Source organism: Scyliorhinus torazame, chromosome 5 (genome assembly GCF_047496885.1).
Source record: "Scyliorhinus torazame isolate Kashiwa2021f chromosome 5, sScyTor2.1, whole genome shotgun sequence".
Taxonomy (NCBI): Eukaryota; Metazoa; Chordata; class Chondrichthyes; order Carcharhiniformes; family Scyliorhinidae; genus Scyliorhinus; species Scyliorhinus torazame.
The window spans coordinates 152,289,191-152,310,885 of record NC_092711.1 but is presented as its reverse complement, the minus strand read 5'-3'; the positions used below and the strand labels follow the sequence as shown (position 1 = coordinate 152,310,885).

At 48.1% G+C, this 21,695-nt stretch overlaps 1 long non-coding RNA gene across 1 annotated transcript; it reads right to left on the bottom strand.

Annotated features, from left to right (window-relative positions):
- Positions 1 to 12,823: 12,823 nt before the first annotated feature.
- On the bottom strand, positions 12,824 to 21,695 carry LOC140420097 (uncharacterized). The gene is made up of 2 exons (XR_011946186.1): positions 21,597 to 21,695; positions 12,824 to 18,762 (listed from the first exon to the last, which is right to left on the bottom strand). It is a non-coding gene; the product is annotated as an uncharacterized lncRNA (long non-coding RNA).

Here is a 21,695-nt window from a genome sequence, read left to right as displayed (position 1 = left end):
CACAACCAAAACATATGTGTGTGGTTCGCCGGGCTTCCCCCGCACCTCCCGCACCTGTCCTCCATTCCGAAGAACCTGCTCAACCTCGCTCCCGTTATATGTGCCCTATGTAGCACCTTAAATTGGATCAGGCTAAGCCTGGCACACGAGGAAGAGGAATTTACCCTACTTAGGGCATCAGCCCACAAACCCTCCTCAATCTCCTCCCCGAGCTCTTCTTCCCATTTTCCTTTCAGCTCTTCGACCAGCTCCTCCCCATCTTCTCTCATCTCCCGGTATATTTCGGACACTTTGCCCTCCCCGACCCACACCCCCGAAAGCACTCTATCCTGGATCCCCTGTGTCGGGAGCAGCGGAAATTCCCTCACCTGTTGTCTCGTGAACGCCCTCACCTGCATATAACTAAAGATATTCCCCGGAGGCAGCTCATACTTTTCCTCTAGCGCTCCCAAGCTCGCAAACGTCCCATCTATAAATAAGTCTCCCACTCTCCTAATTCCTGCCCGGTGCCAGCTCAGGAACCCTCCATCCAACCTCCCTGGGGCAAACCTATGGTTGTTCCTGATCGGGGACCACACCGAGGCTCCCAACACACCCTTCTGTCGCCTCCATTGCCCCCAGATACTTAATGTTGCCGCCACCACTGGGTTTGTGGTAAACCTTTTCGGGGAGAGCGGTAGTGGTGCTGTCACCAGCGCTTTTAAGCTCATTCCTTTACAGGACGCCATCTCCAGCCTTTTCCACGCCGCCCCCTCTCCCTCTATCATCCACTTGCGGATCATCGCCACATTGGCGGCCCAGTAATAGTCGCCCAAGTTCGGCAATGCCAGTCTCCCTCTGTCCCTGCTACGTTGCAGGAACCCCCTCCTTACCCTCGGGGCCTTCCCTGCTCACACGAAGCTCATGATACTCCTATCTATTTTCTTGAAAAAGGCCTTAGTGATCAATATGGGGAGACATTGAAACACAAATAGTAACCTCGGGAGGACCATCATCTTAATCGCCTGCACTCTGCCCGCCAGTGACAGCGGCAGCATATCCCACCTTTTGAAATCCTCTTCCATTTGCTCCACCAGCCGAGTCAGATTGAGTTTGTGTAAGGTTCCCCAGCTCCTGGCTATCTGAATCCCCAGATATCGGAAGTTTCTTTCCACTCTCCTTAGCGGCAGGCCATCTATCCCTCTACTCTGGTCCCCAGGGTGTATTACGAAAAGCTCACTCTTCCCATGTTAAGCCTATATCCCGAGAAATCTCCAAACTCCCTCAATACCTGCATAACCTCTGTCATCCCCCTCTCTGGATCCGCCACATACAGCAGTAGGTCATCTGCGTAGAGTGACACTCGGTGTTCCTCTCCCCCTCTAACCACCCCTCTCCATTTCCTGGAGTCTCTCAGCGCTATGGCCAGTGGTTCAATTGCCAGCGCGAACAGTAATGGGGACAGAGGGCACCCCTGTCTTGTTCCCCGATGTAACAGAAAATACTCCAATCTTTGCCGATTTGTGACTACACTTGCCATTGGGGCCCCATAGAGGAGTTTAACCCAGCTGACAAACCCCTCCCCAAACCCAAACCTCCTCAGCACCTCCCATAAATATTCCCACTCTACCCTATCAAATGCCTTCTCTGCATCCATTGCCGCCACTATCTCTGCCTCCCCCTCTGCTGGAGGCATCATTATCACCCCCAATAGCTGTCACACGTTGACATTCAATTGTTTCCCCTTTATGAACCCTGTCTGATCTTCGTGCACCACCCCCGGGACACAATCCTCTATCCTCATTGTCAGCACTTTTGCCAACAACTTGGCGTCCACATTCAGGAGCGAGATAGGCCTATAAGACCCGCATTGCAGCGGATCTTTATCTCGCTTCAGGATTAGTGATATCATCGCCTCCGACATTGTCAGGGGTAGAGTCCCCCCTTCTCTGGCCTCGTTAAAGGTTCTGACCAGCAGCGGGGCCAACAAGTCCATGTATTTCCTGTAAAATTCCACCGGGAACCCGTCAGGTCCTGGGGCCTTCCCTGCCTACATGTTCCCCAGCCCTTTGGTCACCTTGTCCACCCCAATTGGCGCCCCCAGGCTTGCCACCTCCTGCTCCTCCACCCTCGGGAACCTTAGTTGGTCCAGAAACTGCTGCATCCCCTCTTTTCCCTCCGGGGGTTGGGACCTGTATAACCTCTCATAAAAGGTCTTAAACACCTCATTTACCTTCCCTGCTCTCCGCACCGTAGTTCCCGTTTCATCCCTAACTCCCCCTATTTCCCGCTGTCCTCTTACGAAGCTGGTGGGCCAACAGGTGACTCGCCTTTTCCCCATATTCATATCTCATCCACTGTGCCTTCTTCCACTGTGCCTCTGCCTTCCCTGTGGTCAGCAGGTCAAACTCCATCTGGAGTCTTCGCCTCTCCCTATATAGTCCTTCGTCCAGGTCCTCCGCATATCTTTTATCCACACTCAAAATCTCCCCCAGTAATCTTTCCCTCTCTTTGGCCTCTGTTTTCCCCTTGTGAGCCCTGATGGAGATCAACTCTCCCCTGACCACCACCTTCAGCACTTCCCATACTACCCCCACTCGGACCTCCCCATCATTATTGGCCTCCAGGTACCTTTCGATACATCCCCGCACCCTTCCGCAGACTCCCTCATCCGCCAATAATCCCACATCCAGTCGCCAGAGTGGGCGCTGTTCCCTTTCCTCTCCTAGTTCCAGATCCACCCAATGTGGGGCATGGTCTGAAACAGCTATGGCCGAGTACTCCGTTCCTTCCACCCTCAAAATCAGTGACCTTCCCAAAATGAAGAAATCTATCCGGGAGTATACCTTATGGACATGGGAGAAAAAGGAGAACTCTTTGGCCAGCGGCCTAGCAAATCTCCACGGATCCATTCCCCCCATTTGGTCCATAAACCCCCTAAGCACCTTGGCTGCTGCCGGCCTTCTTCCGGTCCTGGATCGAGATCTATCTAACCCTGGGTCTAGCACGGTGTTGAAGTCCCCCCCATTACCAGGTTTCCTACCTCCAGGTCCGGGATACGTCCCAGCATCCGCTTCATAAATCCCGCATCATCCCAGTTCGGGGCATATACATTGCCTGCAGTCTGCCACTCACCATCACGTATCTGCCACCGCTGTCCGCTACAATGTTCCTAGCCTCGAACGACACCCGTTTCCCCACCAATATGACCACCACTCTATTCTTTGCGTCCAGCCCTGAGTGAAACACCTGTCCCATCCATCCTTTCCTTAACCTAACCTGGTCCGCCACCATCAGATGCGTCTCTTGAAGCATTGCCACGTCTGCCTTCAGTCCTTTTAAGTGCGCGAACACTCGGGCCCTCTTAATCGGCCCATTTAGGCCTCTCACGTTCCACGTGATCAGCCGGACAGGGGGGCTGCCCGACCCCTCCCCTGTTGACTAGCCATCACCCTCTCTGGGCCAGTCCCACGTCCCGGTCCCGTGCACCCACCCGTCCCCCAGGCGGCGCATTCCCGCCCCGACCACCTTTTCTCTTTCCAGCTCCCTTTCGATCTCAGCAGCAGCAACCCAGTTATCCCCATCTAGCATGGTTACTCCCCCCATATTGCTTCCGAAAGTCAGCTGACTTCAACTGACCCCGGCTTCTCCTGCTCTCTCCTTGACCGCCCCCCCCTCCCCCCGTGTGCGGAACTCCCATCCTCCTTGCGCCTATCTTCCCGCCATCATCTCTCTGGCACGGGAAAAAAAACCGCGCTTTCCTCGAATCATCCCGCCCCCTATGGCGCAGCTCCCCTTACAGCCCCGTTCCCATTCCCCATCCCCCGCCTGTGTCTCTTTTTCCCCCCCACGGGCGCCCACATTTCTCAGTGTCCCCCCCGTCAAAGACCGTCCCGATACAGTGAACCTCCCTTTCCCCAATTTACATCTCTATACATCAACATTGTCGTTTCCCCTCCCACATCAGTCCCTCAGTTCTGGTCCAGTTTCTCTTTTTGGATGAAGGTCCATGCTTCTTCCGACGTCTCAAAATAGTAATATCTATCCTAGCACGTGACCCATAATCACGCCGGCTGCAACATCCCGAACTTTACTTTCTTCTTATGCAGCACTTCCTTGGCTCGATTGAAACTCGCCCTCCTTCTCACCACCTCCGCGCTCCAGTCCTGATACACTCGTATCAGCGCATTCTCCCACCTGCTACTTCGTACCTTCTTGGCCCATCTCAAAACAACCTCTCTGTCATTGAAGCGGTGAAATCGCACGATCATCACCCTAGGTGGTTCTCCAGCCTTTGGTCTCCTCGCAGGGACCCGATGGGCCCCTTCCACTTCCAAGGGGTCCGAGGGGGCCTCAGCTCCCATTAGCGAACGTAACATCGTGCTCGCATAAGCCCCACCGTCAGCTCCTTCCACTCCCTTGGGGAGACCCAGGATCTGGAGGTTCTTTCTCCTTGATCTATTTTCCAGGACTTCAATTCTTTCGATGCACTTCTCATGAATCGCCTCGTGCGTCTGCATTTTGACCGCCAGGCCCAGGATCTCGTCCTCGTTATCAGTTACCTTCTGCTCCACCACACAGAGCTCTATCGCCTGGGCCTTTTGTGTTTAAGCCCCTCGATTGCCTGTAACATCGGGGCCAGCACCTCTTTTTTTAACACCTCCACACACCGTCTGAGAAATTCATCCTGGTCCGGTCCCCATGTCGCCTGGGCTCCCTCCGGCGCCATCTTGTTTCTTTCTTTCCTCTGCCGCTGCCCTCGAGGATCCTCCGTGATCTGGCCACCGCCGCCGATCTTTTTCTTTCACACTGGGGGGGGGGGAACTCCCTGCTGCTTCACCCCACACCGGGTTTTGTCGGGAAAATTTCCCGTTGGGGGTCTTAAAAAGAGCCCGAAGGTCCGTCAGAGCTGGAGCCGCCGAAACGTGCGGCTTAGCTGGTCATCGCCGCAACCGGAAGTCCAATAATCTTTATTGTCACAAGTAGGCTTACATTAACACTGCAATGAAGTTACTCTCAAAAGCCCCTACGCTCCATATTTTGGCACCTGCTCTCAGTGTGGGAAGGGATTTATTTCCACATCCAACCGGCAGAGACACCAGCGAGTTTACACTGGGGAGAGGCCGTTTACCTGCTCCCAGTGTGGGAAGGGATTCACTCAGTTATCCCATCTGCAGATACACCAGCGAGTTCACACTGGGGAAAAGCCGTTCACCTGCTCTCAGCGTGAGAAGGGATTCACTCAGTTGATCAGCCTGCAGATACACCAGCGAACTCACACTGGGGAGAGGTTGTTCACCTGCTCTCAGTGTGGGAAAGGATTCACTCGGTTCGATAACCTGCAGTCACACCAGCAAGTTCACTCTGGGGAGAGACCGTTCGCCTGCTCCCAGTGTGGGAAGGGATTCACTCACTTATCCCACCTGCAGACACACCAGTGCGTTCACACTGGTGAGAAGCCATTCACCTGCTCTCAGTGTGGGAAGACATTCACTCATATGCCCAGCCTGCAGACACACCTGTGAGTTCACACTGGGGAGAGGACATTCACCTGTTCTCAGTGTGGGAAAACATTCACTTTGTTCTCCAACCTGCGGGCACACCGTCGCGTTCACACAGGGGAGAAGCCATTCGCCTGCTCTCATTGTGGGAAGGGATTCACTCGGTTATCCAACCTACAGACACCAGCGAGTTCACACTGGGGAGAAGCCGTTCACCTGCTCTCAGTGTGGGAAGGGATTCACTCAGTTATCCCATCTGCAGGCACATCAGCGAGTTCACACTGGGGAGAGGCCGTTCACCTGCTCTGAATGTGGGAAGGGATTCCGTGATTCATCGCAGCTGCTGAGACACAAACAAGTTCACAAGTGATTACAGGGGTTGGATTCTGCTGTTAGTGTTGCTACTCTCAATTACATCCAGGACTGCATTTTGTTCATTCTGACAGTTGGTCAATGGGGATGGTTGTCGAGTTTTCTCTGCTGGACTGGCTGGTCTCACAACTTTGACTCCAGTGGGCTGACGCTCTTTGAGCCTTGTTGCGAATACCTGGTTTCAAATTTCATAAGGATCACAGATTGAAAGTTGGTTTGGAAGTTGGAAGCTGTTTCCTTCCCATTTCTGTTTGGATCTCCCTAACGCATGCCACCTTGCCATGGAGATGGGCAATGGAGGGTACATGGATCTTTTGTTTAATTTATCTCGGTGTTTCTCGCAGAATAAAATTATCAAGCTATGGGGCAGGTTGTCTGACATGGACTGAGAAACAACATTAAATGGTGTGATGGGAGACAGGCAATAACTAATATTACAGGGGATTGGTTAGCTCAGTTGGCTGGTTGGCTGGTTTGTGATACTGAGCAACACCAACAGCGTGGGTTCTACTCCGTACCAGCTGAGGTCATCCAAGAAGGCCCTGCCTCCTCAACATTGCCCCTCGTCTGAGGTGTGGTGACCCTCAGATTAAATCACCACCAGTCAGCTCACTCTCTCACAAAGGGTGATGCTCTTATGAAATTCTGACAGTGGTACCAGCCAGTAACAAGGTTAAGATAAGGGAGTTATGTATACTCAAGACCCAAGGACGGTCGATGAGGGGGTCTGGAAGGCATCATGAGTTCATGAGTAACCCTCCAGCTGTCCATGAGCTGATCACCCAGTTCCCTGCTGCCCAGTAACCACTTTCATTGGATCTACCAGTCAATGTGTGCAATCTATAATCATTGTGATTGGATCGTGTCCGGCTGAGTTGGGCTGACTAACTATTTGAAATTGTATAAATGATGATGATTCCCTTTGTTCAGTGGAGAGGTATCTGCCTTTGCCCAGAGGCTTACTCCCCGCCGGCGTTACAACAATAATCTGTTTGATGTTTGAAGCAGACCTGAATGTCAAGGGATTCTTTTGGATTCATTCATGCGAACAGAATCATAACCTACTTTTGTATTCAATTCCCCCACAATAAACAGGAACATTCTATTAGCTTTCCTAATTACTTGCTGTACCTGTATACTCGCCTTTTGTGATTCATGCTCTTGGACACCCAGATCCCTCTGAATCTCAGAGCTCTGCAATCTCTGACCATTCAGATAATAAGATTTTTTATTCTTTCTGCAAACATGGACAATTTCACATTTTCCCACATTGTTCTCCATTTCCCAGATCTTTTCCCACTCACGTAACTTATCTATATCCCTTCGTAGTTTCATGTCCCCTTCACAATTTACTTACCTACCTACCTTTGCAACATTGGAACATAGGAGCAGGACTTGGCCATTCAGCCCGTCGAGCCTGCTCCACCATTCAACACGATCATGGCTGATCAACCACTTCAAAGCCTTTTCCCCACCCTATCCCCATATCCCTTTGTGTTATTGGTATTTAGAAATCTGTCAGCCTCTGCTTTAAACACACACAGTGACTGAGCTCCCACAGCCCTCTGGGGTGGAAAATTCCAAAGATTCACAACCCTCTGAGTAAAGAAATGTCTCCTCCGAGACCAGTCCTAAGTGGCTTCCCCCTTATTTTGAAATTGTGTCCCCTGGTTCTAGACTCCCCAACCAGGGGAAACACCTCACCTGCATCTCGCCTGTCTATTCCTTTATGGATTTTGTAGGTTTCATTGTGATCACTTCTCATTATTTGACACTAGAGAACACAGGCCAGGTTTCCCCAATCTCTCCTCTAAGGGCAGTCCTGCCACCCCCGGAACAAGTCTGGTGAACCTTGATTGCCCTTTCCCTCTGGCAACAAGGGCAGTAAAACTGCACACAGTCCTCCAGCTGCGGTCTGACCAAGGTTCTATACAACAGGTACATTCTGGACAGTCTCATGACTTTGCATTTATTTTATCCTGGATAGTATGGGGGAAGAGGTGGCCTAGTGGTATTGCCGCTGGACTAATAATCCAGAGACCCAGGTATTATTCTGGGGTTCGAATCCCACCAGGGCAGATGGTGAAATTTGAATTCAATAAAAGTTTGGAATTCAAAGTCTAATGATGACCATGAAACTATTATCGATTGTTGTAAAAACCCATCTGTTTTACTAATGTCCTTCAGTGAAGGAAATCTGCCATCCTTACCTGGTCTGGCCCACATGTGACTCCAGAGCCACACAGATGTGGTTGACTTTTAACTGTCCCCCACTGTAATGACCTAGCAAGCCACTCAGTTCAAGGGCAATTATGATTGGGGAACAAATGCTGGCCCAGCCAGTGATGCCTACATCCCAAGAAAAAAGTTTTATCATACTACTACAGGTAGATCCAAAATAAATACATTTGTCTCGGTTCCATTGAGTCTACAGCACAGGGCCTGGCCAGTCGGCTCAATTGGTCTCTGTCTGTATTTATGCTCCACATGAGCCTCCACCCAGCCCTCTTCATCTCCCCCATCAGCATATCCTTCCATTCCTTTCTCGCCTTGTCAAGATACAGGAGTATTCATGTTGTTCACCTCAACCACTCACTGTGGTAGTGAGTTCCACATTCTCACCACTCGCTGGGTAAAGAGGTTTCACTTGAAATCCCTATTGGATTATTGAACCCCTGAAAATGGATTGAAAATGCACGCAGCATTTGACAGAGATTGGATGAATTGTCAGCGCAGATGGGGCAGCATGGTGGCGCAGTGGTTAGCAGTACTGCCTCACGGTGCTGAGGTCCCAGGTTCGATCCTGGCTCTGGGTCACTGACATGTGTGTGCACATTCTCCCCGTGTTTGCGTGGGTTTCACCACCACAACCCAAAGATGTGCAGACTCGGTGGATTGGCCACGCTAAATTGCCCCTTAATTGGACAAAATGAATTGGGTACTCTAAATTATAAAAAAAGAATTGTCAGCACGGATAAAGATAAATGTGTGTCCTGATAGACATTACAGAGACTTGTTTGAAAGGTGACCAAGGCTGGAATCTAAATGCTGAAGGGTATTTGACATATTGGAATGCATGAAGCTCGGAAAAGATGATGGGATTGCTCCTGTTCATTAAGGATTACATTAGTTCAGTACTGAGAGATCAACTTAGCCTGAAAGTTCAGGGTGTGGAATCAGCTTTGCTCGAGATAAGAAATAATACGTTACAAGGTCTCATGTGAGTAGTTAATGGGCCTCCTAACAGTAGTTACATTGTAGCTAGAGTGTACAGGAAGTATTAAATAAGGCTTGTAATTAATGTACCACAATAATCATGGGTGACTTTAATCGAATATAGATTGGGAGAGTCAGATAGGCAGAGATAGCCTGGAACATCGGTTAATAAAGATTTTTGGGGAGAATTTCTTGGAGCAGTTCCTTCTGGAGCCAACCAGGGAGCAGTCTATCCGACCTCCGTGTGCAGTGAGACAGGCTTAATCAATAAATATGTGGTGATGGAGCATCTATGTAACAGTGATCATAATACTGCACATTCTCCCCGTGTCTGCATGGGTTTCGTCCGGGTGCTCCGGTTTCCTCCCACAAGTCCTGAAAGACGTGCTGGTAGGTAATTTGGACATTCTGAATTCTCCCTCTGTGTACCTGAACAGGCGGTGGAATATGGCGACTAGGGGCTTTTCACAGTAACTTCATTGCAGTGTTAATGCAAGCCTACTTGTGACAATAAAAATTATTATGTAAGTCAATGTTTATTCATTTTAATAGTTTTGTTTTAGTTATGTTCAGTTATCGCAGAATCAAAGTGTATGAATCAATTCACTCAATACGGTATCTCACTCTGAGTCTCTGTATTCAGGTGCACTCGTCCTTGACAAGTGACTTGTGCCATATTGTCTTCGGCCAAAGTAGGTTTAATTTTATGGTTTTACCACAAGATTAATGATGAATGAGAATCTCTGTTATTGCAGGATTTGACTAAACAGCTGGCTTGTAATGCAGAACAAGACCAGCAGCGCGGGTTCAATTCCCGCAACGGCCTCCCCGAACAGGTGCCGGAATGTGGCGACTAGGGGCTTTTCACAGTAACTTCATTGAAGCCTACTTGTGACAATAAGCGATTATTATTACTACGTGTCGATGCTAGAGAAATGCTGTCTTAAATTGTATTTGCTTTTTAACTTATTGCAAAAGAGTCACTTTCCTTCAAATTGTACAACAGATTTTCTGCATTATTGTGGTTTTATCAGTTCCTGTAATGGTGTTGTAGTTATGTCGTTTTTGTGACTTTTATTTCTTGTGAACATGTAATTTATGAACAGAAAATGATATTTTGTAACGTGTATCTTGCTACTTGAACTGTAGCACACCGATCACCTTCACAAATTTATTTTGTGTTCAGTAGGAATTGCTGTATTAGTTTAAGTTTGTGTATCTTGTGCACTTTCAGTTATTTGTATTTAAGTAACTTGCTTCAGTCATTGACAATCACTAAGTTACACATGACACCTGAAGATGTATCATCTCAGCACGGTGGCACAATGGCTAGCACAACCTCTTCACAGCACCAGGGACCTGGGTTCAATTCTGGCCTTGCGTCAATGTCTGTGTGGAGTTTGCACGTTGTCCTTGTGTCTGCGTGGGTTTCTTCTGGGTGCTCCAGTTTCGTCCAACAATCCAAAGATGTGCAGGTTAGGTGGGGTTATGGGGATAGGGTAGGGGAGTGGGCCTAGATAAGGTGCTCTTTCAGAGGGCCGGTGCAGACTTGAGGGGCTGAATGGCCTCTTTCTGCACTCTACAGATTCAGTGGTGCTATGGTATCAGTTAGGACAATGAGCCTGACGAATATTAATCATGAGGAAGTGACACCACAATGAGAAAGTGACATCACACATCAGCAAGGTGACCGATATCCTTCAGAGACCAATCAGACATTGATCGTACCCCATTTAACCAATCAGGGACTGATCATGGGCTGCTTGGGCCAATCAGAACCACAGGATACTACCAGCCATGCGTAGAGGTAGGTACTAGAAAGGGTTAATGAGCAACAATTTTCTGGAGCTTGGTGCACAACACAACATGAAGCAAGAGGATAGACTTCAGCCAATAGAACAAGAGACAGCTCCACAGTCACCTGGAAGCTGAGAGCTGGTGATCCAGAGTGAACGGACTGATCCACTGCCTTTGTTAATTATTGTGATTTTGTACTTATTACAATTAACTTAATAAATTCTGTGACAACATTCTTGTACCCGGAATGGTCTGTAACTAGTCAGGAGCTGCAGGTAACTTTCACAACACAGTCTGACGTGTAATTGATTTGAGTGTTACAATTGAGATTGGATCCAAACCCGGATCTTACAATAGGATCAAATTTCACATTCCTGCACTAAGTGATGGCTTTTGTAAACTCCTTTTACAAGATATTAGAAGGGGAGGAGTTACAGACAGAAATTTCACACCAAACACCACATCAAGATGTGACAGAGTCACTCGATTCATGGGAGCTGAATATCATCGACCTTTGAATTTAGAATGAGAAATGTTTGTCTGTTCATCTCCTGAAAGAGATTTTTAAACATCACTCAGTGTACAGACACTGAGCCAGGCTCATCCGAGTGAGGCATCACTAAAAAAATCCATTTTATATCTTGCAGCTCACCCAAAGATGGAAATTTCAACACACATTTCTCCATCTTGTATTTTTTTAATGTTTTGTTCACCCGTTAAATATCCTCGGGTTCTGGACGTTTCATTACAGAACTCAGCTCGAAGACATCAAAACTTGTATCCGGCCCTGTCTGTGTGCCCCATTCGTCAATTCAACTTTGCAGCAGCTCAGTCCCAGCTTTGGAAACATCTTCATCTTTCTGTGAGGCCCCGGCCCCATTGACTGTGACAGGGTTCATACTGTCTCCCTGAGATTGTTGATGTAAAGTCACGTCAGACCCACACTGCCCGATTTCCAATCCAATTTATTTAAAGGTCCCAGAAGCCTGACTCCAGCCTTAAATGTTGTTCTGATCCTGTCAGTAACATTATTTTGGAACTCACTAGTACCACCACATAGGCAGTCATCAACATGCATCATAAAGATGCCCAAGAGTTTCCTGCCATGGTACCAATAAAGCACGGCAGCTTCTGCCTTCAGGTGGAGACAACCCGACTTGAACAAAACTGATCTAACTGAGAAGTGCCATACACTCTGAAACATTGTTCAGAACATCGACAAACTTATTGAACTTCTTCAGTCTTCCATACATCTGGCACCTTGGGAGGTTGCAGAAACACTGCCCTCTGGAGGTGATCCCCCAGCGCAAATGCAGCTTTTATGTTTCCTGATTGAAAGTTCCGGGAAAATGTCACGAAAAGGGCCAAAGAAATTTCAAAATTACCTTTCCCACTGTGGGCGAGTCCACTCTGACCTCTTTATCTCCCAAAGCTTCTTCAAATCCCCGCGCCACTAACCTCATCTTGGGCCTTATAAGCGCCATCCGGTTGGACCTTTTCTGTGCAGATCCATTGATGTGATGATGCTGGCTGACCCCCTATCTGGGACCTCTGAACACACACCAAACTCTGTCCAACTGCCAAATCTTGCTGTTTAGCCTCCCGTACGCCTTTATCCCCTCATTTTTCAGCAGCTACAAGACCCACTCGGTCACGGGGACTTCAGCATCACCCCCAAACACATCCTTGGTGTAAAACCGACAATTCCCTGCCTGAAATGTTCCAGTTATTGAAATTACATTGAATGAATGTCAAAGAAACAGACCAGAAACAGATCCCTGAGGTTCTGAGGTGTCCCCAGTGGTCAGTCAGACTGAACTAAACACGGGTGGTATAAAACAAACAATACTCACCCCGGTATCTGCTGTCCACGGGGACTTGCCTTTAATCAGAGCCGTCAGTGGATCCTGTTCCTGACACCAGACTGTTGTGGGACAAATGTCACTCGGAGTCCAGAGTTGGTTAAAGTTTGGGAATCTTTATTACAAACATGCAGGGAATGCTTCAGCGAACCGAAGCATCTCTGGGAGTAGTTACAATAACACACGTTTATACACAGTACGGTTGCTGCTGTTTTGTCTGTAAGTTAGTGGGAAAGTACAGGACGTCAAGGAAACAACTCGAAAACAGCTCACTTATTGGCTATAGTGACTTCATCTCTCACAAAACACATCTCGGAAAACAATAGCCAGACCAGTAATCCAGAGACCCAGGGTAATGCAATAGGGATCCAGGTTCGGCAGATGGTGAAATTTTAATTAATTATAAATCTGGAATTAAAAGTCATCAATGACCATGAAAGCATTGTCGATAGTTGTAAAAACCCATCTGGTTTCTTTTAGATCCACCTGTAGTGGGGGAATAACACTATTTACTATCCAGGATAAAATAAATGTACTTCAACCTTTGTGGATCATTCCAGTGGAAATGAGCTCTCCCCCAGGCTCAAAGAGCATCAGCCCACTGGAAGCAAAGTCGTGAGACCGGCCCATCCAGCAGAAAGAAACCCTCCGACCCTCCCACTTCACCAAGTGTCAGAATGAACAAAGTTTGATTTGATTAAATTTATTCACGTGCACCGAGGTACAGTGAAACGTATTGTTCTGTGTACAATACAGACAGATAATTTTATACATGAAAAAACATGGGACATATGATAAATACACAATTTAAATACGTAGACATCGGGTGAAGTATACGGGTCATTCAGAAGTCTGGTAACAGCGGAAATAAGCTGTTTTGAATCTGTTATTGCGAGTTCTCAAACTTTTGTATCACCTGCCCGATGGAAGAGATTGGAAAAGAGAATAACCTCGGTGAAAGGGTCTTTGATTTTGCTGCCCGCTTTCCCAAAGCAGCGGGAGGTATTGACAGAGTCAATGGATGGGAGGTGGGTTTGTGTGAGGGACTGGGCTGTGTTCACAACTCTCTGTAGTTTCTTACAGTCTTGGGCTGAGCAGTTGCCATACCAAGTGTCATGGGAGTGTCCCTTTAAGAAATGTTTTTGTCTTATCACATGGCTTCAGTGATGTCATTGTGTGGGTGGAGCTGGGCTGTGGCCCTGGGAGTTGGTTTTACTTCTGCTTTGGTTTGGGGTTGTTTTGTGGCTCTCAGTTTTTTGCTTTCGTTTTCACATTTTTGGCTGCTGTACTCAGAAAGAGGAGTATTTTGGCCTGTCTCTCTATCTTCATTTTAAAAGCTGAAAAGAAATAATTGCTTTCTGGAAGGAATTCAAACCTGTTGTTTTGGAAAGGAAACAAGAGCATCCATACCAGGTCTTGAGTGCTGTGTGCTGGGCCACACCTTTGAAAAGGAGGTACTGGTTTATGGGATTGTGTTATTAAATTGGAACAGTTAAAGGGGGGAATCTATTAAGGGTTATACATAGATTCCTGTAGCTGTGGGGTATTTATGTTTGTAATTGATAAAAATGCTTACTGTGTGTGTTTATAAAAATGTTAACTAAATTCGTAGAATAAAGCTTGTTTTGATTAAAAGTGCTTGAGGCCTCTGTTGAATAACCCCTGAAAGGCAGCCCTGTGCTCATCGGAACCAAAATCAATAAACAATTGTAGGTCAGGTGAACTCCATGATACATTTTGGAGTTTTCTAAACCCTGGCCCATAACACAAGCTGTGATGCAGCCAGATAAGATGTTTTCTATGGTGCTCCTGTAAAAATTGGTAAAGTCAATGCTAATAATCTTTATAATTATCACAATTAGGCTTACATTAACACTGCAATGAAGTTACTGTGAAAATCCCCTAGTCGCCACACTCTGGCGCCTGTTCGGGTTCACGGAGGGAGAATTCAGAATGTCCAATTCATCTAACAAGCACGTACTTCGGGACTTGTGGGAGGAAACCGGAGCACCCAGAGGAAACCCACGCAGACACGGGGAGAACATGCATACCCCGCACAGACAATGACCCAAGCGGGAATCAAACCTGGGACACTGGCGCTGTTAAGCAACAATGCTAACCACTGTGTTACCATGCTTCCCATGTGGCAATCAATGTGGGCATGCTGAATTTCATTAGTTTCCTGAGAAAGTATATGTTTCCTGGTCATAGCGTTGATGTGGGTGGACCAGGACAGAATGCTGGTGATGTGCACACCTCGGAATTTGAAGCTGCTAACCATCTCCACCTTAGCCCCATTAATGCAGACAGGGGTGTGTACGATATTTCGCTTCCTGAAGTCAATGACCGCTTCTTAGTTTTGCTGACATTTAGGGAGAGATTGTTGTCATTACACCATGTCACTAGGTTCTCTATCTCCCTCCTGGACTCTGACTCATCGTTGTTTGATATCCGACCCATTACGTCGTGTCATCAGCAAACTTGTAGATGGAGCAGGAGCAGATTTTGCCACACAGTCGTGTGTATAACGAGTGAAGTAGGGGGCTAAGTACGCAGCTTTGTGGGCCCCGGTATTGAGGATTATCGTGGAAATGTTCGAGATCCGAACCACTACGGTCGTGTCATCAGCAAACATGCGGATGGATTTGGAGCCAAATTTTGCCATGCAGTCGTGTGTGTGTATAGGCAGTGCAGCCTTCCGGGGCTCCTGAATTGAGAACTACCGTGGAGGTGGTGTTGTTGTTCATCTTTACTGATTGTGGTCTATGGGTCAGAAGGTCGAGGATGCAGTTGCAGAGAGAGGAGCCTAGTCCTAAATTTTGGAGTGTTGATATGAGCTTGGCTGGGATTATGGTGTTGAAGGCGGAGCTGTAGTTAATGAATAGGAGTCTGACGTAGGAGTCCTTGTTGTCGAGATGCTCCAGGGGCGAGTATAGGGTCAGGGAGATGGCTTCTGCTGCGGACCGGTTGTGGCGGTATGCGAATTGCAGTGGATCAAGGAATGCTGCGAGTATGGAGTTGATGTGTCCAACATCTCGAAGCAATTCATAATGATCGATGTCAAGGTCACCGGATGATAGTCATTGAGCCACGTTGCCTGGTTCATCTTCGGAACTGGTATGATGGTGGTCTTCTTGAAGCAGATGAGAACCTTGGAACGGGGGAGGGAGAGGTTGAGGATGTCCGCAAACACACCTGCCAGTTGGTCCGCGCAGGATCTGGGTGCATGGCAGGGATCCCGTCAGGACCTGTCGCTTTCCGAGGGTTCACTTTCAAGGAGGCCGATCTGATTTTGGAGGCTGTGACCGTGGGTATGGGTGTGTCTAAGGCTGTTGGGACAGTTGACAACGGTTTGTTGGTTTCCTGCTCGAAACAAGCATTGAATGCATTGAGTTTGTTGGGAAGGGGTGCGCTGTTGCTGAAGATTCTACTCGGCTTTGCTTTGTAGCCCATTATGTTGTTTAAGCCCTGCCACAACCGACGAGAGTCCCTGTCGTTACTCTGCGACTCTAGATTAGTTTGGTATCGTCACTTGGGAGTCCGTGATGGCTTTGCGGAGGTCATATATAGATTTATTGAATAGGTCAGGGTTGCCTGCCTTGAACACCTTCAGTCGGGAGTGAACCTCCCAATTAAACCATGGATTCTGGTTGGGTAATGTACAGACTACCTTCTTTTGCACGCAATCTTCTACACATTTACTGATGAAGTCTGTGACGGTGCTGGCATACTCATTTAGGTTCGCTGCTGAGTTAACATGGGCTGAATGGCCTCCTTCTGCACTATCGAGTCTACACCTTCCCACTTAAGCCCTCACTTCCACCCTATCCCTGTAACCCAATAACCCCTCCTAACCTTTTTTGGTCACTTAAGGCAATTTAACATGGCCAATCCACCTAACCTGCACGTCTTTTGACTGTGGGAGGAAACCGGAGCACCCGGAAGAAACCCACGCAGAAACAGGGAGAACGTGCAGACTCCGCACAGACAGTGATCCAGCAGGGAATCGAACCTGGGACCCTGGTGCTGTGAAGCCACAGTGCTATCCACTTGTGCTACCGAGCTGCCCTTGTTCTTGAATATGGACCAGTCCACTGACTCCAAGCAGTCGCGTAGGAGCTCTTCCGTTGCATTGACCTTCTTAACCGGATTCTCCCGTTAAGATTCTGCTTGTATGCGGGGAGAAGGAGCACCGTATTGTGGTCCGATTTTCCGAAGTGCGATTAGGGGATGGATCATCAGGTGCCCTTGATGTTTGTGTAGCAGTGGTCAAGGATGTTGGGGTCCCTGTTGGGACAGGACATGTGTTGGTGGAATTTTGGCAGTACACTCTTGAGGTTGGCCTGGTTAAAGTCCCCGGCCACGATGAACAAGGCCGCCAGGTATTCTGCTTCATTGTTATTTATAGCGGTTACAATTCATGAAGGGCCTTCTTCACTTCTGCCTGGGGTGGATGTAGACCGCCGTCACGATGGCAGAAGTGAATTCCGTGGAAGGTAGTATGGACGGGACTTCACAGTCGGGTATTTCAGGTCCGGGCAGCAGCAGCTCCCCAGGGTCGCCACGTCCGAGCACCAGGAGTTGACGAGGAGGCAAACCCCTCCACCCACTCCAGGTTCAGTCCTGGATGTGATTAACAGCAGGAATAACAGCAGAATCCAACCCAACACCACTTGAGAACCCTTTTGTGTCTCAGCATGTTGGACGACTGAGTGAATCCCTCCCCGCAGTGAGAGCAGGTGAATGGCTTCTTTCCAGTGTGAACTCGCTGGTGTCTCCGCAATGTGGATGATGTTTGAAACCTCTTTGTCGCAGTGAGAGCAGCTGAACAGTTTCTCCTCAGTGTGAATGCGCTGGTGGGACATCAGTACCCGAGAGCTTTTAAACCCACTCCCACAGTCGGAGCATTTAAAGGGTCTCTCATTGGTGTGAGTGACATTGTGGCTCAGCAAGTGATGATCGAGTGAACGTGCTCTCCCCGGTGTGACCTCGCTCGTGTTTCATCAGGTTGGATGAGGTTCTAAACCTCTTGGTGCAGTGAGAGCAGCTGAACGGTCTCTCCTCAGTGTGATCGCGCTGGTGGGTCATCAGTAGCTGAGAGCTTTTGAAACCCCTCCTGCAGTCAGAACATTTAAAGGGCCTGCTCTTGGTGTGAGTGACATTGTGGTTCAGCAGGTTGGATAATTGAGTGAATCCCATATCACACACAGTGCAGATGAATGGCCTCTCCCCAGTGTGAATTCGCTGGTGTGTCTGCAGGTGGGATAACCGAGTGAATCCCTTCCCACACACAGTGCAGGTGAATGGCCTCTCCCCGGTGTGAACTCTCTGGTGTCTCTGCAGGTGGGATAACCGAGTGAAGCCCTTCCCACAGTCAGAGCAGGTGAACGGCCTCTCCCCAGTGTGAACTCGTTCGTGTCTCCGCAAGTTGCCTATGTCAATAAATCCCTTTTCACACTGAGAGCAGGTGAAAGGCTTCTCTCCATTGTGATTGCGTTGATGCCTTTCCAGCTTGCATGGGGCTGTGAATCCTTTCCCACACACAGAGCAGGTGAACGGCCTCTCTCCAGCGTGACTGCGTTGATGCCTTTCCAGCTCGTACGGGCCTTTGAATCCCTTCCCACAGTCTTCACATTTCCATGGTTTCTCCATGGTCCGGGAGATCTTGCTTCTCACCGTGTTGGAAGATAAGTTGAAGCCTCGTCCACACATAGAACACGTGTACAGTCACTCCCTGATATGAATGGTGTGGTGTTTTTTCAGGTTGTGTAACTGGTTAAAGCTCTTTCCACAGTCAGTGCTCTGTAACAGTCTCACACGGGTGTGTGTGTGTGTGTGTGTGTGTGAGTGTCTCAGTGCTTTTCCAGACACACTGATGTTTAAAATCTCTTGAAGCAGACAGAGTAGACAAACATTTCTCGTTCTGGATTCAAAAGCCGATGATATTCAGTTCCCAAGAATTGAGTGACTCAGTCAGTTCTTGACGTGATGTTTAGTTTGAGATATCGGCCCCAAACTCATCTCGTTCGAACTTCCTGCAAAAAGATTTTACAAAAATCATCATTGTCAGTACAGGATAGAAATTCAGAACAAACAATTCTAGTTTCTATCGAACATTTTTTCTTCTCTCTTTCCCTCAAATACTCTAAATCTCAATCTCACACACTCTCCCTCCATTCTCACTCTCCTGTATCTAATATTCACCCTCCCAATTCTCATGAAGGTGCTGATTGATGCTGTTCAACAAATCTAAACTCACTACAACCTGCAAAAGAGTAGAGACTCTCCATCTAACTATATTTACGGATTAGAGATGGGGTGAATCTGAGGAAGAATTTTATTTAGTCATGCAGTGCTCATGACCAAAAACCCTCTGCCCACAAGGGTTGTGGAAGTCTAGATCGAACATAGAATTTACAGTGCAGCGGGAGGCCATTAGCCCATCGAGTCTGCATCGGCTCTTGGAAAGAGCACCCTACCCAAGCCCACATCTCCACCCTATCCCCATAACCCAGTAACCCCACCCAACACTAAGGGCAGTTTTTTGGACACTAAGGGAAATTTAGCATGGCCAATCCACCTAACCTGCACATCTTTGGACTGTGGGAGGAAACCGGAGCACCCGGAGGAAACCCACGCATACACGGGGAGAACGTGCAGACTCCGCACAGACAGTGACCCAAGCCGGGAATCGAACCTGGGACCCTGGAGCTGTGAAGCAATTGTGCTAACCGCTATGCTACTGTGCTGCCCATAATCAATAATTGATCAAGATGATCAATAATTCAAAATAAAATAGGATGGACACTTGCGGAAAATAGGTTTTCAGGGGAACAGGGATACCGAGGGGGAATGGGGCTGAATGGATTACTGTACAGAGAGTCAGCATTGACTTGTGTTACCAAATGGATTCGGTCAGTGCTGCAATGACTGTATGACTGGAAATATATATTGTAGGCACAGTACTATATTACAAAACTAGAATAAGACATATTTTATTACAGAACCATCAATAATATATCTAATACATTTCATATAACAACATATCTCTGCCCGATATTACATTTCTAAAAAAATCATTTGCGGGATGTTGGATTCGCTGCTTCGGCCAGCATTCATTGCCCATCCATAGTTGCCCTTCAGAAGGTAGTAGTGAGCCGCTGCAGTCCTTGAGGTATAGGTACATCCTTGTGCTGTTACGGAGGGTGTTCCAGGATGATGTCCCAGCAACAGTGGAGGAACGGCAATATATTTCCAATTCAGGGTGGTGAGTGACTTGGAGGGGAACCTCCAGGTGGTGGGGTTCCCGGGTATCTGCTGCTCTTGTTCTTTTAGATGGTAGTGGTCATGGATTTGGAAGGTGCTGTGTATGAAACCTTGGTGAGTTACTGCAGTGCACCTTGTAGATGGTACACAAGGCTGCCACTGTTCATCAGTGTTGGAAGGTTTGTATCCTTGTGGAAGGTGGAGCAGTCAAGCAGACTGCTTTGTCCTGAATTGTGTTGAGCGTTGTTGGAGCTGCACTCATCCAGGAAAGCAGAGAGTATTCCATTACACTCCTGACTTGTGCCTTGTAGATGATGGACAGGCTTTGGGAGGTCAGGAGGTGCGTTACTCGCCATAGGATTCCTAGTCTTTGACCTAGCCCCGTATTAATATGGCTGGTCCAGTTCAGTTTCTAGTCAATGGTAACCCCCAGGATGTTGGTTGTGGAGGATTCAGCGATGGAAATGCCACTGAATGTCAAGGGGCACTGGTTACATCCTCTCTTGTAGGAGATGGTCATTGCCTGGCAGTTGTGTAGCGCAAATGTAACTTGCCACTTCAGCCCAAGTCTGGATATTGTCCAGGTCTTACTGAATTTGGACATGGACTGCTTCAATATCTAAGGAGGCACGAATGGTGCTGCACATTGTTTGTCGATGACTGCACATCACCACTTTTCACCTTTTGATAGAAGGGTGGTTAGTAATGAAGCAGGTGAAGTTGGTTGGGCTGAGGAAATTGCCCTGAGGAACTCCTGCAGTGATGCCCTGGAGCGGAGATGATTGACTTCCAATCACCCCAACCATCTTCCTTTGTGCCAGGTATGACTCCAACCAGCGGAGTTTCCCCCCTGATTCCCATTGACTCCAGTTTAGCTGGGGCTCCTTGATGCCATACTCGGTCGAATGCTGCCTTGATGTCTAGGACAGTCACTCTCACCTCACCTCTGACATTCAGCTCTTTCATCCATGTTTGAACCAAGGCTGTTATGAGATCAGGGGCTGAGTGACCCTGGCGGAATCCAAACTGAGCGTCTGCGAACAGGTTATTGCTCAGTAAAGTGCTATTTGATTGCACTGTTGATGACTCCTTCCATCAGTTTGCTGATGATGGAAATAGACTGATAGGAAAGTAATTGGCTGGGTTACATATGTCCTGTTTACTGTCCCCTTAAATGTCAGCCATCTCCTGGGGAAAGCAACCCTTTATCCTGGCCTTATCTCTAGCTTCCTGAGATTTCTCCGTGACCCTTCAACTGTTGCTTTACAGCGGCAGGTTCTATTCCTGGCTTGGGTCACTGTCTGTGCGGACTCTGCACGTTCTCCTCGTGTCTGCGTGGGTTTCCTCCGGGTGCTCCGGTTTCCTTGTGAACTTGTTAATTGTGAACATTAGGAAAGAGACCATCCTTTTAGCCAGACAAATAAATGTGTCAAGCTGAGGGAGCAAAGGATGTCAATGTCCTTAAGAGAGAGAGAGAGACCTGGGCCAAGCTTTCCAGAGTCTGCACCCTCCCTGGATTCACTTCCTTTCCCTTCAGTTGCTGTAAGTGACCAATTGATGGTCAGAATAAGAAATGGTGGAGAAAAGAAAGTGTTTTACTCACAGATTTTGGAGACAGGTGTCTGTGTGCAGCTCAAGCTCATTCAGGGTTGCAGGAACAACAGCTTTGCTCGGCAAAAACCTCCATGTCCAGCTTCCGGAT